Here is an 18,298-nt window from a genome sequence, read left to right as displayed (position 1 = left end):
TTCTCCCCCCCCCTTTCGCCTGGCGCCTGACTGGGGCTCTCCCCGTTTTCTTGAGGCAGGAGGCAAAAGCGGCCCTTTCGTGCGCGCAGCAAGGAAAGTGCACCAGGAGGGGCGCGCCTGAATGCAGGCGGAACTCCCCCAGGGCAAAAAGCCCATTCCGGATGGGCGGTTCCCCCCCCCTCCGAATTTCGGGATCTCCCCTCCTCCTCCTCTGGCGCGCGATTCAGGAAGGGAGTCCAGCGCTTCGCCTCTCCCCAAACGCCTCCGCCGACCGCAAGGGGCAAAGAGAGCGAGGCAAAAGCCAGGCGCGCCGAGCGCTTCTGCCGGGGATCGTCTCTCCTAAGGCGGCCGCCTGGTATGACTTTTTTTGACTGACTAGATTTATATCCTCCCAGTAGGAGTCCAGGGCGGTAGCTTTGCTGGGTCGGTTGTTGTCTGAGGACGGCCTCTCTGCCCCACCCGGACTGCTCAGGGTAGGTTGCGATTTAGCCTTTCCCCATGTTCTCTTCCCAACAACCCCGCGAGGTAGGCCAAGCTGAGAGACTAGCGAGATTCAAAGCCGGGGTTACCTGCCCGCAGCAGTCCGGCGCCTCTCTAGGGTTTCCACCAAGGCCCAGGGAAGAAGGCCCAGAGGATGGGCGCGGCCAGGAACCCGATAACAGACCGACTTTGGGGGGAAGCCGCCTGGGACAAACCTGGTGAGACGGCGCCATTTCCGACCTGGCCACAGGACTTGGGGGGGGGGGAGCGTCGCTCAGAGCACCCATTTTGCGTGCAGAAGGTCTCCGGCTCAACCCACGGCATCTCCAGGTAGTGCGGGGGGGGGTAGTCCCGGCCTGAAAGCCTGGAGAGCAGCTGCCAGTCAGTGTTGGCAATACTGAGCTAGGCGGCCCCGATGGTGTTTGTATAAAACAGCTGCTGCTAGAAGACGGGGCTGCTCCGTTTCCCGGTGCTCAATTCCGGCTGGAAGCCACAGCCACCCGTCCTGCTTGGGGCTTCCCAGAGGCTACTGCGGGAAACCGGTTGCTGGCCTGGAATGGGCCTGTGGCCAATGTAACAAAAGGCACGTCGTTTGTTCCTGTGGGTGAGTGTGAGCTTGTTATTAGGCGGCGGGAGGAAAAGCACTTTACGCATCCTCAGAGAACAATTCCACTATGACTAGGTACAGCGGGCGTGGGTGTAGGGGACTCGGATCGGAGTTCAGATCCCCCGCTCAAGCCACGGAGTTCAGTGGGTGACCTTGGGCCGGTCTCTTGATCTCTCAGCCTAACCTATCTCACAGGGTTGTTGTGGGGGCAAACTTGGGTGAAGGAGCCGGGCGCGCCATGTGGAGCAGGAAAAGCCGATTATAAATGTTAAGAAACAAATAGGTCAATGTATAATGCCATCCGCCTAGACATAGCACCCTACAAAGAAAGGGAAGGCAGATCCCTGCCCCAAGGGGCTTACACTATGGGGAAAAAATGTAACACTTCTGCAACGTTCTGGTGCTCGATCAAAGGCGCACAATCTCTTATCTAGGGGTTGAAGGGTTATTAGGAAGTAACGGGGTTTTTTTGCGGCGTCTCCAGCGCAACAGCTTATTTTTTTCTTTTACCCTGTACCATATTAAGGGCCTTGCTAGATTAGACTGGGAGGTTCAGTCTCCTGCCCGGCTCTGTCTCCTTATAGTTGCCATTCAGATGCCCCGGGAACGTCACGGAAAGCAAGCAACCCCCCCCCTTTCTGCTCTTTCTCTCCACTGACCAGAATTCAAAGCTACACTGCCTCTGGCCATGGAGGCTCCATTCATCATAGCCTGCCTCCACTCACCGAGCTATCTTGTCTCTTGCTTGACCGTCGAAGCCGCGCGCGGGGCTCCGGCACTCTCTCGCGCGCGCCTGAGGGAAACAAAGCGCGCTTCCTTGTTTCCCTCTGTCCTGACTCTACCCCCCCCCAAAAAAAACCCCCATCAAATATTCTGAGGATATGCCAGGATTTGTGTTGACTCCTGGAGACCTGTGCTAGGATTTCAGCCACGCCGCGCTGGAAGCAGGTGCAAGGGGTCTGCGCAGGAGGGCGTGAGGACAAAGGATTGCAAAGGGGCGCTTTGGAGAGACGCGGGGAGCGCTGAATTTTTTAAAATTCTCTCTCCCCGCGAGAAAGACAGGGACGAATAAAGCACTCCTCCTCCTCCTTTGCCAGCAACAGTTTGCCTCCCCAAGGAGCGAGCGGGGGACATTCCCGGCCACATCAAGTGGCTGCGCGTAAAGGGGGTGGCGGAGGAAGGAGCGAGGAGGCTGGAGACTCCAGACATCCGGGCCCTTTGCACATTCCTGATCCTTACCCCCCCCCCCTCGCCTAGCCCCTTTGCTGCAGCCGCCACTGCCACTGCCAGGAGAGAGAAGGACGAGCCGCGCACGAGCGAGCCAGTCGCGGCTGCCCAACTTCGGCGGCAGGTGTTGCTGCTGCGTCTGCCTGCGCCAAGGCGCGGCGAGCCGCCCTCGGTTCCAAGCGGCCGCTGCCACAGCCCAGCCCGCCCAGCCGTAGCTCGCAGACAGCGGCAGCAGCTGCCTGGGCGAGGAGAAGCCGGCCGAGGCTGCCCAGGCGAAGCCGAGCCGAGAGGACCCTCCCACCTGCAGGCAGCCTCACAGCCAGGTTGGTGCCGCCGCCGCCGCTCCCTTCCTTCGGGTCTTCTCTCTCCGCCCTCCTTTGGTCGGTGGTGGTGGTAGCCGCTGCCGCCGCGGTTCGCCTCCTGGCATGGGAGGGTTTCTTTGCAGGTCTGGGAGGGAGGAGAGGCGAAAGGTTGCCCCGGCTTTTAGCTCCCTGCAAGCTGGATCCGGGTGGAGCGGTGCACATGTCGTTTTTGGGGGGGTTTCCTCTCACAGGATGAAGTTTTGGGTTGTAGGAGTTTGCATGGGTAATCCGAGTGGTTTTGAAGTGCGCTCGCGTGGAGTTTTCCCCCACAACCCTTCATTCTCGGTTTTTGTTGTTGTTTGAATTTGCAAGAAGGTGCCTCGTGGTGTGCCGGATTGGCAAATGGGAAGCTTGTTTAGTTTGCAGAGTTTCTCTGTAGATTAGACTCCTCGTTTTGTTTCTACCTTTATTTGGAGAGCCATGACTGTCACTGATCGGGAGGGTTTTTTCCTGGCACCGGTTGTTGTCGCTTTGAAACAACAGCCCTGTGAGGTAGACTGGAGCAAGAGAATGGCCAGGTTGGGAACTGAACAGGGGTTTGGACCTGGGACTTTTCAGGTGCTAATTCCTTATTCGAGGGCTGCAGCTCTGTGCACACTTCCTTGGGAGTAAGTGCTGTTGAACTCAGCGGGACTTCCTCCTGAGTAAGCTGGTACAAGATTCTGCTGTAAGGCTGGACACTTGCTTGGAAGTAAACAGAGAACACAGTAGGGCTTACTTCCATATAAACATGGGCTGGATCCAGTTGCAATCATACTAGAACCCTATTACTTGCTTCTCTTGAATGTTGGCAGTTGTCAACAGGGTGAAGCCACTGTGATACTCTGCTGGAAGAATAGGAATATAATTTTTTATTTATTTAATTTATTATTGCATGTATATCTCACCTTTTTTCAAAGGAGCTGAAGGTGAGGTATATGGCCTCCCTGCTCCTCTCCAGGTTATCCTAACAACAACCCTGCGAAATAGGCTAGGTTGAGACACAGTGACTGGCCCAAGGTCACCCAGTGAGCTTCATGGCAGAGTGGGGATTTGAACTCTGGCCTCCTAGGTCACAGTCCAATGCTCTAACCACTACACCACACTGGCTCTTATTTAATATTGGGTGGTTTTCAGTGTTGGTCCTACTCAGAGTAGACCCATTGAAGTTAATAGACATGACCAATGAATGAATGGAGGTGCTTTCAAGTCGATCTCCACTTATGGCGACCCTATGAATAGGGTTTTCACGGTCAGCGGTATTCAGAGGTGGTTTACCATTGCCTTCCTCTGAGGCTGAGAGGCAGTGACTGGCCCAAGGTCACCCAGTGAGCTTCATGGCTGTGTGGGGATTCAAACCCTGGTCTCCCAGGTCGTAGTCCAACACCTTAACCACTACACCACACTGGCTCGGTTCATTAATTTCAGTGTGTCTACACTGAGTAGGACTTAGTCTAATACAGCCCTTATTTTTTTTTAAGCTTGTATTCCAAATAAGCCTTTTTTGTTTGTTTAATAGGCGTAACTTTATGGCTAAGGCTAGACAATTACTGGAGACAAAATTCCATTGAGCTGAAAGGGGCTTACTTCTGACATATAGGATTGCACTGTAATACATGTGGGATTGCTGGCTTGAGCAAGTCAGGATTTTGCCAATAAAACAGGTTGTGTGGGAGGGCCTGTGTCCTTGTTAACTGCAGGCTTTTAAGGTGAAACTGTATATAAGCGTCCCTTAGGGATGTTTTATGGAATCTAATCACAGTGCAGGGAGAACAGGGCGATAATATAAGGCTGCCGGTTTCTCGTGACTCCTCAGTGCGATCCTGTGCATGTCTACTCAGAAGTAGTTCAGTGGGGCTTACTCCCAGGTAAGTGAGTGTAGAATTGCACCTAAGTATGATTTCTTCATTTCACCTACAGAGAAGCAAAGAGGAAACCATTTGAGCAATTGCTTTTTTCAATTACTCTCCTCTGGGAAAAGCCACTCTGCAAATAAGGTCAAATATTCTTAGATGGGAATCTGAGAACATTTGATATTTGGGGGTGTAGGGCTGCACTCTGAAAAGACACTTATTAGGAAATGGTTGCAGTGGACTCTTAGGTTTGGGCTGTAAGATACTTTTCACAGATTTAGATTCCAAATTTATGCATGCTTACTCAGGAGTAAGCCCCATGAAATGCAATGGAACTTAAAAGCACAGGATTTGGCTGCATGCCATTTTTAAATTTTTTTGCTGTTAGTTGTGGTGATTGAGGTTGTGGTTAAAATCATACTCGGTGAACAAAAAGTTGGTTTTGAGAATTGCTTTGTGTTACATTTTGCTTCAAAAACATGCAACTTTTCATGAAAGGTAAATCCCAACCTGTAATGTGTGAAAGTGTTACCACTAATAGGAATAATAATAGGTATTATTCTTATCCTCTTTCCTGATGTTCTGATTGTGTGCAGGGATTTTGTTTTTAAAAAAGGTGTGGGAGTATTCAAACATGTGATTCCCCTCCCCCCACACCTTGAAGTGGTACAGTCCCAGGAGAGCTGCACCATGCTCTAGTTTCTAATGTGCAATCTGGTTCTTTTAAAAATGTTGTTGTTTGACTTGTAATGGTGCCAAAGAACTTGAATCACAGCCACTGGATGCAGTGATGGCTATTTCATTAGTGGACTTTAAAGGGGGATTAGACAAATTTGTGCAGAGATACTCAATGACTATTAGGGCAGAGACACTCACTATTCTGCAGGTTCCAGTACGTCTCCACCTCCTCTTCTGATAATGGGGCACACGATGCTAGTCAAACCCTGCCTCTTTTTACTGTAAAATCTGGTAGGAGCAGCTTGAATGTGTTTTTAAAAATTTGCTTCAAAGAGACTTTGCAACAGATCAGCAGATCAATACTGGCCTAGATGCGCTAATGGTCTGACTTGGTATAAGTGTGTTTTCAGTGCTTCCTTAGGGGAGTGGACCTATGCACATATATGGTATCGAAAAGAAATATACTAGTCTGGGATGGGATCCTGGAAGCTAAAGTAGGTAGCCAGTACATGGGATAGTCTCAGTGGAGGCAGAGCAGGGTGAATGGCCCATAATCTGGCTTGCCCCCAAATTTATTTGAACACCTCCATCACAGGGTTGCTGAATCCTATCTAAGATGATATGCTGGTACTCCTGTGATGCTCTGCCATGTTGGCCATGCCCCTTTTAACTTGGCAGTATATCAAAGAAGATTTCCTTGCAAGACCTCAGGCCTTCAGTGTAAACTTTGCTAAACCTGAATTGTCATACTGTTTGGTCTCAAAGCCTGGCTACATGCAGCCTATTTTGCTGTCGGCGTACGGTTAGGATTGAGCTGAATGAATGACATCTTAACGTTCCAGACAGTTTCATGGGCGGCCCTGGGGAGGAATAGTTTGATCTGCTTCTAGTAGTGGCATTGGCAGGGTTGTTGCTGACATGTATTGATGAGGAGGGTGAGGCAGCTGTTCCCTCTGCCAGAATGTTAGTACTGCTACTACTATGAGGTAAAGAGAGGAAGGGGAAGACCTGCTCCTTGCTTGCTTTGCTGTTGTGGCAGCAGCATTGCTGCTGGTAGGGATGTTGGAGACAATGGGTCCCTCTGTCCCTATGCACAGAGGCGTATTGCTGCCTCCCTGTCTCTTGTTCACACATTGTCCTTTCCAGTATAGAGATGACCCCTGGAGGACAGCAGAAAGCTAGTATGATTTCAGGTTGCAAACCAGACTTTGATGCTTGTCATTGCACATAATGTGTGTCATATATCCCAGCTTTGGGCCAAGTAGTCAGTGCAGGACAATCAGACTTCACATTCAGTCCTTCTTTTGAAAAGTAGGCAGACAGGACACTCTTTTTTAAAAACAGAGCAATAAGCCATGATGTTCAGGAGCAATATTCTTCCCTGAAGATTCCTTCTCACATTTACAGTTCTCATTCTCTCTCTCTTTTGTGTGTGCTGCAGGTCCCTAAATTATAGAAATGAAAGATGGGAACAGCCCTATTAGGTCAGATTGCCTGTCTTCCCTCCTAGCCAGAGAGGAGATTCTCCCCTGTGGTGCTCTTGAGTGCTTTCTCTCGCCAGTCACAGGCTTCAGATCTCCTTTCCTGGACTGTCTTGGCCGGCTCTTCCTTCTTCACCTGGAAGATAGCAACACCATCTCTGCTTAATAGCTTTTGCAGGGAGGAAGAAACAGGAGCTCAATGAGAACTTCTTTTTCAGTTAAGATAGCCTCCTAGGGAGCATTGTGGAAATGACAACATAATATATATTTTTTTATTTTTAGGAAAAAAAACCCTTCTAAATCAATCTTGCGCACATCTCTCTTGTTCTTTTGTGCTAAATTTCACGGTGTCTTTCTTTATGACACAGGGCTGTTTGAGACTGATTGCAAGGCTCTCATAGATGTTAATGGGGAAAAGTTCAGGGCACAGCTATGTGAGAGATACAGCTGTTTAGCTCATTACAGGCCAGATTGGAACACCCCTGTAGGCCAACACCTGTGTCCCATGTTAAGAGGCTCAAAACTGGGACGGGGGAGGGCGGATAGAAAGAGCAAAGGTTTGGCATAATCTCCATTGGTCATGTGGGAGGGGATCTCAGTAATGGAGCCTTTTCATAGCGGAGGAAATGTTAAGGGAAAATCCACTGTTTAGTACATGAGCAGGGAAACTCTTTTTTTATCTGGAGGGCCGCATTCCCTTCTCGGCACCCTTCCGGGGACCATATGCCAGTGGTGGGCAGGTCCAGAGGGAAAAGTGGGTGGAGCAATGAATGTACATATTATGCTTGCACAGTAGGCCTGTTTCTGCATACAGTCACACACCCCTTCTCTATCCTCCACCCAGGCAAACAAGACTCCGAACTCCCATCAGTCCCAGCCAGTCCAGCCAATGATCAGGGATTATGGGAACTGGAGTCCAGCAACATCCATAGGTCCATAGGTTCCTCACTTCTGGGTTAGGATCAGTAGTAGCTAGTGGAGGAGTGGAATCTGCTCCTTGAAACACCTTGGACAGGTCCTTGAAAGCCTGGACTAAAACCTGGAGTGGATCCCACTGCCCCACTGACATGGAGCCACCAGCCACCGCCGATTAAGATTTGCCTCTTTGCAGCAAGACATGGATGGACGGCTCCAGTTTTTCTTGTGCACTCTGTACCCCGTATGTTGAAGCTCTGCTCCTAACCTTGATAGAGGATTCAAGGCATTTTAGGATGAAAACAGACATATATTTGAAGAGGGATGATACAAATTCACTGCCCTGAAGTTCCACACCTCGAAATGCAGCAAGTATGTGTCCAAATCCCTACCAGTGCATTAGAAATGTCTGCTCATCTCCCCCTTTGTAAGCCAATGATATTCTGGCCGCTGATGTCCCTTCCCCCCATTAATCTGTCTAGTCCCTTTTGAGCATGTTCTGTCTACTTTTAGTCCAGTAAGCTCAGGATGGTACATTTGGGGAAGCTCAGTGGTACAGCATTTGCTTTGCCTGCAGAAGGTCCCAGGTTCAATCCCCAGCATTTCCGGGCAGCGCATGTCCCACTCCTGAAACCTTGGAGAGCCGCTGCCAGTCAGTGTTGACAATATTGAGCTAGATGGACTAATGGGTATGTCTCAATATATGGCAACTTCCTATGTTCCCATACTTTCCTATGTTCCTATAGCACTGGGGAGTTTCATAGGGGAGTTCCACAGGTATACGTTGTATAAAGAGACTTCCTGCCCCACTGGAAAAAAGGTTTTGCACCAGTTCTGTCTCTCTTTTCTCCCCCCCCCCCCGCCTTTATGTCTCTAAGCTGTGTGAAGTGAAAAACAAGCAGCTGGTATTGCTGCAGTTCAGGGCTAGCTCAGACATTCATGCAGAAATCTAAGTAGTGTCCCCACCCCCGATTCACTCCCCGTTCTCTACACCATCTCTCCGCTGAGAGGTTCTCAATGTTGTCTGAGAGACAGTGAAAAGGTTGGGGAGCCCTCAAGAATATCTGTCTTTAGCCTTGCACTTGATTTACTTTTTCTGATGACTGAGATTCCGGCTGTTGTGACCGAGGCCGGATTACTGAACAGGCTAACAACACTCTGGCCTAGGAGCAGTGATTTTTATAATACAGCACTATTGCAGTCTAAAAATTTCCCCCTAAAGTTTACAAGTAACTTTGCTAAGGGACATTACGCCCAGTTTCACAGAGCATTGCTCACAGAAACGGTTGCATCTACTGCATTAGAAAGCAAGGCTATGGTTATTAAAATATAGCCTATGTGCTTTGATTTATAGAACAACAAAAAAGGAGTTTATTAAGTGGTCTAAACCACCAGCAATTTTCTGGAAAAAAAGTTTGAGAATCACTGTCTCTGCTACTTATTTCTTTCTTTTTTTTTCAATTAATTTTTATTCTAATTTTCAAAACCAAAATAATACAAAAAGAAAACAACACAAATCAATAACTAATACAATACAAAAAAAAATACATATATATAAAAATATTGACTTCCGATTTGTCATAGTTCAGCTATAAATCTATAATATATAACAAACCTATCTCTTAATAGATTATAAAATCACCTTCCTCCAGCGGTTATCTTAGTTGGTTTCAAATCTCATTAACATCATATCATTTTAATATTCCACAAAAAGTCAAAGAGAAGTTTCCAATCCTTGAGATATATGTCAATCAATTTTTTTTTCTAAATAAACATGTCAATTAATCCAACTCATCAAATCTACTGAGTCCAGTAGTTTCAAATCGCTCTTCTGTCATTATCCATATTGGGTCCATCTTCCATCTTTACGCACCCAAAAATCTTGCTGTCATAGTCATATAATAAAAGTCTGATAGGAATTTCCTCCACAGATATTTTCTTACCATCAAATCCAAACGTAACACTGAAGTATTGTTTCAAAGCCGCATCTCTGCTCCTCTTTTCCACATGATACACTAGTACATTTCTTGAAGGTTTTTCCATTGACACAAAACAGGGATTAATTCTATTAACTTTCTCCATTTCAAGTTCCATCAAATCCTTCCAGTCCAGGAATTTTTTTGAACCGATAATATATTTATCTCCAATCTCTTCAATTCCTTCAGAGACAGTGCTGTATTCCAAACTGTAATATTTATCTCCAGGATCCGTCACAACCAGGAAATCCAAATCTTTTTTCATGTCCATATTTAAGCCAATCTCCATAGATTGAACCTTGCCTTTAATTTCTCTTTCATCCTTTTTTTGTTTTCCAGATCTATCTTTATTCTCATTTCTCATAGAATCCTGAGTTTCTTTCAGCTCCTGTCTCATTTCATGAAATTCAGTTCTCCACGCTTGTCTATTATTTCTCAGTTCTTGTTTTATTGAGTTAATCCCATCCATTATTTTCTGAAGCATGTCTAGAAATAAAGTCCCTTCTTGTACATCCATGATCTTCTTAATTGCCATTCTTAAAACCAAAAGAACAAAACTCCTTCAATTTTCAATGTCCCAAGCAAAGAGCAGTTTATTTCTTTATCCAGTTACAAAGGAGTTAATCTTTCCAACCAACTAACGTCACACGCTAGACAGTCCTTATCTCTTAAATGTCCAGAAGTGCAAAAACAGCTTTTAGTTCACAGGGTTCAAATAACTAGTTGTCTCTGCTACTTATTTCATGAGTGGATGAGTTGCCTTGCAAATTTTACAATTTGTCTTGATTACAGCATATAACAAACAGAAGGGGGCGCTCTCATTGCATTTGCCAATGCAGCAGTTGGAATGAGGAGGGGGGAAATCGTGGAGGTTAGGTCTATCAATGGCTAGTAACCATAATAGGTAAATGGAACTTCCATGTACAGTGGTAGTATACCAAATGCTGGGTTGGAATGAAAAAGGAATGGTCAGACTTGGAGGACCTGGATATACATAAACAAGGTAAATATTCTCCAAGTGTGGATCTTTATACTGCCAAGACAACACCAGACAGAGGTATTGCAGGCTTGGGGTAGCCCCAAGGCTCGCAGAAGCAACATTTTCTTATATGGGCACCCTCTCCTGTAAAACAGTCCAGTGATGACTGAGCGTGCTCAGTGGGCACAGAATGTTTAGTGCCGGTTTGGGGAGGGGTGGAATGGAAAACCTGGTGGTGGATTTGTGTAGCTTGGAAAAGGGCATGGCTGGCTAACTGGCTGGAAGCCTGAACAGAAGTGCTTCATATGGCAGTCTTTTGTTGGAGGTGTCACATGTTCTAATTTAGGATGAGGGTGGGGGTTACTGCATATCACGGAGAGTGCAGAGTAAATCCTTATTGGTATTTCCAAAGGGGATAGTTTTGCCAGCCTGCCTTCAGAGAGTTTTCACCTGCTATCCTACACTTGCTCTCTTCTGAGCTAAGGGCAGGTTGATGTTTGATGTCATGTCTGGACAGTGGTTGCTATGTTCCTGTATTGCTGAGATGTGGGTGTAAAAGGCCTCGCAGCTGCGATCCCCCAAATTGATTTATGGAACGCTCTCCCCAGGGAAACGTGCCTGGCACCATGATTGTCAGTTGTTTGGCCTTAGGCTAAAACATTTCTGTTTACCCAGACCTTTGGTAGTTAAGCTTAGCCTCCACTGTGGTGGTCATTTGTGTGTGTGTGTGTGTAGGGTATGCCTTCCTCATTGGTGGGTAGGATGAGCATTTTGGGAGTCTTGTATTGCTATGTTCTTACATTTTCTGGCTTTCAGTTGATTTTATCTGCTTGCATTTTATCTTAAGTTGCTGTGAGACTTTCTTTTTTGCCTAAAGTGACTAACGAACATATTAAATAATAATAATAAAGCAGAAAATCTTAGCGGAGAAACACAGGAGCATTTAGAAGCACAAACTGTCCACTTCTTTACTCGCCCCTTTTTGTTATGAAGTGGGAGAAAAAATGGTGAACCTTTTAAATCTCTGGCCCTTTTGCATGATGACTTTGGTCACAAGTTACAGAAGAGATGAGGGGCGGACAGGAAATATTAGAATAGAAAAGGAAATACTTCAGCTCTGTAACAAATGGCACTTGGCACGTTGAGAGGAGGAGGACGTGGAAAGTCGGGTGGTGGTGAGGGATGGGATGGGAAGGCAGGCGTGGCCATGGCTAGGGCAAATCCTCTTGTGTATTTTAAGCTCAGGGCAGTGAATATCACTTATTTTATAGCCTGCTGATGCAAACAAGGGACTCAATAGTCCCTCGTCTTGTGACACAATTTTAAGAAAGCAGCCACACTGTTCTCACTCTGGGGGAAGATCCCTGACTCTGAAGAAGTTTCAAAATGTGCCGCCATTTTGATATTTTATTGTTTTATTATATTGTGTGGTAGTTTTGTTGAACGTTGCTTTATACTGTAGTTTCTCAGCTTTGTTGGTTGTTATATGTGCGTATTGTATTTGTTTAGTAAACCTCTTGGAGACTTAAGTATTAAATACATGAAATACACAAGGGGCTTTACGTGCCATAATGGTCGCTAAGAGACTCATACTTTGAGCCTGGAAGGACAAACACCTGCCATCTCTTATGCAATGGTTTGAGGGCCAACATGCCCTTGCTACATCAGGGCTTACATGCGCTTGCTACGAGTGTACCTTCTATAAAAGCCAACTTTGCTTGGATACATATTTGGATTGCATAGATTGATCTGTATGTGTAAACGAAATGGATGTATTGATATTTAAATTTCTGTTAATGTGAGCTGACAGGCATTTGCTTCCCCCCCTTCCTCCTTTTTTGTAATGAAACTGAAAATACAAAAAATCAATTAAAAATGGAATACATAATAATTACATAAAAAACTAAACCAGATTTCCCATGAAGCACAACTTAGGCCATGTCCATAAAACTCAGGAGCTTGGAGGTGGAGCTCCTGGGCCATCATTGACCAAGGATACCCCAGACATGGGCTCAACAAGGCCAAAGTTAAGCGCAGTTAGTCCCTCTTCTTTGAATGCTTAACTCTCTTCCCCATTTGACACCAGTGTGGTGTGAAAGTGCTCACCTTGGGAGGGATAGCGAAATGTTGACCTTCCAGATGTTTCTGGACGACAACTCTCGTCACCTTGACCGTTGGCCATGCTGGCTGATGGGACTTGGAGTCCAGCAACAGCGGGAAGGCCTCAGGTTCCCTGCATTAGGTCTAGCCAATGTCTGGGTCAGCTTAAAGAATGTCAGGGGACAGAGTTCAGTATTCCATACAGCTTTTTTCGTCTGCTCGTGTCTAGCAGACCTGATGTAAATTATGCAAGATAGCACAGTCACCTGTCTCACCTTGCCAAGTGGGAAGGAGGATTTTATTGCATGTCGGCTTCCAACGTGTCGTGGGATAGTAATTCCTGTGCACGTTTGCTTTATCAGTGTAGTTGGTAGTGCTTTCAGGGATTCAGCTGTTCTTGTAAAAATCCCTTTTAATATTATTTTTAGTGTACTGTAAAATATACAGCCCTATGCTCAAGGCTTATACGGCAGATTTATCTGGATTCTCTAACTGGTCTTATATGTAAAGACAGGATGGCTGATAATTAGCAAGATGTAACTCTTTTTAAAGAGAAAGCCAGTCTCTTAAGACGCCCCCACCGCCCCCGCTCATGCTTGACTGCAAAACATTTAACCAAATGTGAAGGCTCTGCTTTGCTTCCAGAAGCAATCCTGGGAGCAAATAGTCAGAAGAGCGCTGGAGCATTTTTACACAGGAGGCTTAAAGAAGTAATAGGTACTGGGAACTATTTGAGGACACAGTGGCACTTGTGGTTCTGTTCAGGTTGCCACTTGGCAGGATGACCGGCAGCTTAGTCGTCTGTCCAGATGCCAGTTCTTGCCTCAAGCCATTTGTAAAGGGAACATCAGACCTACCTTGGGTGCTTCTAGAAGACCTGTTTGTTGGCCATTGATCCTGCTTTGTTTGCAGGGAGGTTAAATGATGATTTAAATGTATGGAAATGGACTGCCTTCAAGTCAATCCCGACTTATGGTGACCCTATGAATAGGGTTTTCATGGTAAGCGGTATTCAGAGGTGGCTTACCATGGCCTTCCTCGGAGGCTGAGAGGCAGTGACTGGCCCAAGGTCACCCAGTGAGTTTCATGGCTGGGTGGGGATTCGAACCCTGGTCTCCCAAGTCGTAGTCCAACACTCTAACCACTATGCCACACTGCCCTCTTCACCCAGAGGTCACAGGCTGGGTTACAACAGTTTTAAAATCATTAAAAACAATTAAAACAACCTAAAATCACAACTTCACCAAAAATAGGGTGAGTCCTAAAAATTACATCTCAGGTGTCAAAGGCCAGGGTGAAGAGGTGCATCTTCAGCATTTGCCAAAACTGCACAGCGAAGTGGCCAGACGTACCTCAGTGGGGAGGGAGTTCCACAGCTTAGGGGCTGCCACAGAGAAGGCCCTCTCCCGGGCCACCATTACCTGAACCTCCGAGGGTGGTGGAGCTACTAAGGGAGCCCCATCTGCTGATCTTAACACCCGAGAGGGTCTGTAGGGAAGGAGGCGGTCTCTCAGATATTTGGGGCCTAAGTTAGTGTAGTGCTTTAGTGTGAGCACCTTGAACTGAGCCTGGAAACAAATTGGCAACCAATGCAGCTGTTTTGGAACAGGGGTTATGAGAGATCTAAAGGGAATTGCCTCCTGTATTTTGGACCAGTTGAAGTTTCTGAGTCGTCTTCGAGAGCAGCCCCACATAGAGCGTATTGCAGTAATCCTGCAATGTGCTGGTAACTTCCAGACTGGATTAGTGCATTGCAGTAATCCAGTCTGGAAGTTACCAGAGCATGGAGTGCCATGGCCAAGTCATCTCTGTCCAAAAGGGGCTGAAACCGGCAAACCAGTCAGAGCTGGGAAAAAAAGGCACTCCTAGGCTAGCAACCGAGGCCATCTGAGCCTCCAGTGACTATGTTGGATCTAAGAGTACCCTCAAACTGCAAACCTGCTCCTTCCATGGGACTGCAGCCCCATCCAGAATAGGCTGTCTCCCCACCTCCTAGACATGATTACGTTGTCTGTATACACTGTCCATTTTAAAGCACATTTGCACCCTCCAAAGAATCCCAGAAACTATAGTTTTCCTTTGTGAGAGGCAACAGTTCCCAGGATTCTTTGGGGGGAAATGTGCTTTAAATGCATGACGTGTATGTAACCTTTGTGTCAAAGCAAGTATTATCCTACACTTTTTGTGATAAGGAAACTGACAGGAAAACGCAGCAGGCCGTTTTCCTGTCACTTTCCTTATCACAAAAAGTTGCATCTTTTGGGGAATTGGGTTTGTTGTGTGAGATCTCACCAATCAACCATAATAGCACAACTTGAATTAGCCAGTATGTACTTGAATCACATACCCTCCGTGGCGCAGAGTTGTAAGCGGTGGCAACGCAGCCGAAGCTCTGCTCACGGCCAGAGTTCGATTCCAACGGAAGGAGGAAGTCGAATCTCTGGTAAAAGGGGTCGAGGTCCACTCAGCCTCCCATCCATCCATGGTCGGTAAAATGAGTACCCAGCATATGCTGGGGGGTAAAGAAAGGCCAGGGAAGGAACTGGCAATTCCACCCCATATATACGGTCTGCCTAGTAAACGTCGCAAGACGTCACCCTAAGAGTTGGAAACAACTCGCACTATAAGTGCGGGGACACCTTTACCTTTTACTTGAATCACAACCAAAAATATTGACAGTCTGGAAGTGACGCTTGTCTAGAATGCTCATCTGTATTACAAATTTTGCATTAATAGTGATCAGATATAAGTAACATTTGTGAGATACTCGAAGTTGATCCGAGCCTCACACATTGCATGGCCTTGGACGATCCACTGTCACTCAGCTTAACCTAAAATGCAGGATTGTTGTGAAGATAAAGAGGAAAGCCAGGGAAGGTTGCCTCCATCCTAGGCACGGCAGGATCCAGCTGCCTGGCCCCACTCCTGTGCCTCAGAGGATGTTGGAGGCATATGGGAGAATATGAGAGTAAGAATTGCTGTCTGAATAGCCCTGGCTCCGTATAGACACTGTGTAATTTCTATTCTGTCCTAGAGCCAGTGTGATATAATGGTTAGAGTGTTGGATTGGGATCTGGGAGACCAAGGTTTGAATCCTCACTTGGCTATGAAGTTCACCGATAACCTTGGGCGACTCACCCACTCTCCGCCTAACCTACCTCACAGGATTGTTGTGAGGATCATACGGGGAGGGCAAAGATATGCCATAAAAGTAGTTGGGATGGAAGCTCTAACCGAAGACGTTCTAAGTTTTTGGTGTGCACTCTGGGTTCGAATCCTTCCTTATTTATTGCATTCATATTCCACCTTTCTCCAAGGAGCTCAAGGTGGCGTACCTGGTTCTCCTCCTCATTTAATCCCCACAACAACCCTGTGAGGCAGGTTAGGCTGAGAGGCAGTGATGGCCCAAGGTCAGCCAGTGAGTGTGGATTCAAACCCTGGCCATGAAGCCCACTACTTGCTCTTGGGTCAGCCACATATAATATTTCAGCTTCACCTTTTTCATCCCAAGGGCTGCATTCCCTCCCAGGCAACGTTCTGAGGGCCACATGCCAGTGCTAGGCAGGGCCAGAGGCAAAAGCAAGGAGAGTGATGAATGTGAGTTTTCCCCTGGGTACACTTGGAGAGTTTCTGTGCACCCTCACCCACCCCTCTCTGTCTTCAGGCAGGCCAGAGGTACCGTCAGAGTTCAAGGACACATTGCAGCCCAAGGAAAAACTCTCGAGGGTGCGGGTGCAAAGCAGGGGCAGTGAGGGGCATGGCCTGAGAGGAGGGGTGTGCTCTGGGGAGCGTCTCGAGGACCAGGCAGAGAGTTGTATTCGACCCACAAGCCTGAGGTCCCCCTTCTTGTACATAGATTCATGGACGACAAGGCTGGCAGTTGCTACCCCTTGATGCAGCATGCCTCCGAACTTGCTCTGCTGGGAACTGCATGTGTGGAGCGTGGCCTTGCCGTCATCTGGTTGGCCACTGCTAGAACAGGATTCTAGGCTAGACGGGCCTTTGGCCAGGTTAATCAGGGCTCTTCTTACATCCTTATGAACTGGCGGCCATAGGACCAGAAGGCAGGAAGGAACTGGCCAAGTGCCAGCAGGGCTGTTGTGAGGACAAAAATAGGAGAAGAAAACACTGCTATCATCTCCTTAGAGGAATGGTGGAATTCAAGCTTCCTCAGTGAATCGTGGACAGTTTCTTTCTTTTCTTTTTCGACTTCTTTTTCAAAGGCTGCCCATGCAGCCTGCCCATCCGAGGATGCTGCAGTGGCACCTCTTTCCTTCCCGCTTTTGCTAGCCAGCAGGCAGCTGCACGGCACATTAGCATGCATGGTCAAGAGAGAGAACCACCAGGTGGCCCATTTGCCATATGCCTCTCCCATGCAGGGTTTTCTCTTCAAATCCGTCGCCCCCAGGCAGAAGGAATGCAAGGCACTGCACAGGCGCATAACGCAAGACGAGAACTGAGAGAAGGAAATTCAGCCAACCTTCCACTCGCAAGCCTGTTTCGTTTGCGGTTATAACTTTTATTCTGTTGTTATTTTCCCCCTGGAGAATTGGCATAGCAGCAAGGGGAAATCTGCTCTAATTTCTATGCTGGCTGCCTTTCACCTTGCTCCAGGGCACTAGATAAAAGGAACACCAGGCAAGAATGGGGTTGAATGGGGGTGTTTCTGGATGCAAGTCACTGGCAGGAAGAAAAAGAAAGGCAGGAGATTTCTCTCACTTCATATTGGGCAAGAGCCCTGGGTTGGTGTTGGTCCTGGGCAACGAAGAAGCTGTGTCTGTGCTTGTTGATTGCCAGTGGATGAGAGCCAGCATAGTTTCATTCTTATAATAATGTTGCTGTCCATGAGTGATGGGTGGATACCTTCTTTTCACACAGTCTGAGCCTCCACTGCAAGAAAGGATGGTTAGAAGAAATGTGATGGCCTCCGGAAGCGGAGAATCTTGAGCGGGGCAGGATGCAGCTGAGCACTGGCTTTTAAAAGCCACATAATGAGCAAAACCCCAAATGATAAGAGAGGACTGTCTCCCTACGTGTTACCATGTTTTTGTGCCTTGCTGACCTCCAATGCCTGGAGCAGCAGGGCAGGTAGATGTTCAACAGGCACTGTTTCCCCTTGCATCCCTGCCAGGCAGCTAGGGATGGAAACATCTGCCAGTTTTGTTTAGCTCGGTTTCTAATCTTTCCAGTCTTAAATTCGGATCTCCACCAAAGAGAAAAAAAAATCCTCATGAAAATTCTTCAGTATTTTAGGGCGAATTTCTCCTAATAAACACCATTTATGCAGTTTTATTATTTATTTATTTATTTATGTTTGTTGGATTTATATCCTGCCCTTCCTCCCAGTAGGAGCCCAGGGCAGCAAACAAAAGCACTAAAAACACTCTAAAAGAACATAAAAACAGACTATAAAATATATTACAACAAAACATCCTTAAAAACATGAAGACAAAACATCTTTAAAAAATCTTCTTTTAAAAAAAGCTTTAAAAGCATCTTATTTAAAAAAGCTTTAAAAGCTTATTAAAAAGCAATTCCAAAACAGGCACAGACTGGGATAAGGTCTCTACTTAAAAGGCTTGTTGAAAGAGGACGGTCTTCAGTAGGCACTGAAAAGATAACAGAGATGGCGCCTGCCTAGTATTTAAGGGGAAGGAATTC

At 46.9% G+C, this 18,298-nt stretch overlaps 1 protein-coding gene across 1 annotated transcript in view; it reads left to right on the top strand.

Moving 5' to 3' along the window:
• The first annotated feature begins 2,382 nt into the window (after window positions 1-2,382).
• The window catches only part of ZBTB7C (zinc finger and BTB domain containing 7C), a 310,311-nt gene continuing 294,395 nt past the window's right edge, over window positions 2,383-18,298 (top strand). The window contains exon 1 of the mRNA XM_061614144.1: window positions 2,383-2,637. The gene's annotated coding sequence lies outside the window, so the exon portion shown is untranslated. The remainder of the gene's footprint in view (window positions 2,638-18,298) is intronic.

The sequence above is a fragment of the Rhineura floridana genome, chromosome 1 (genome assembly GCF_030035675.1).
Source record: "Rhineura floridana isolate rRhiFlo1 chromosome 1, rRhiFlo1.hap2, whole genome shotgun sequence".
Classification (NCBI taxonomy): domain Eukaryota; kingdom Metazoa; phylum Chordata; class Lepidosauria; order Squamata; family Rhineuridae; genus Rhineura; species Rhineura floridana.
Note: the sequence above shows the minus strand (reverse complement) of the source record. Positions and strands in the feature narration are given on the sequence as shown.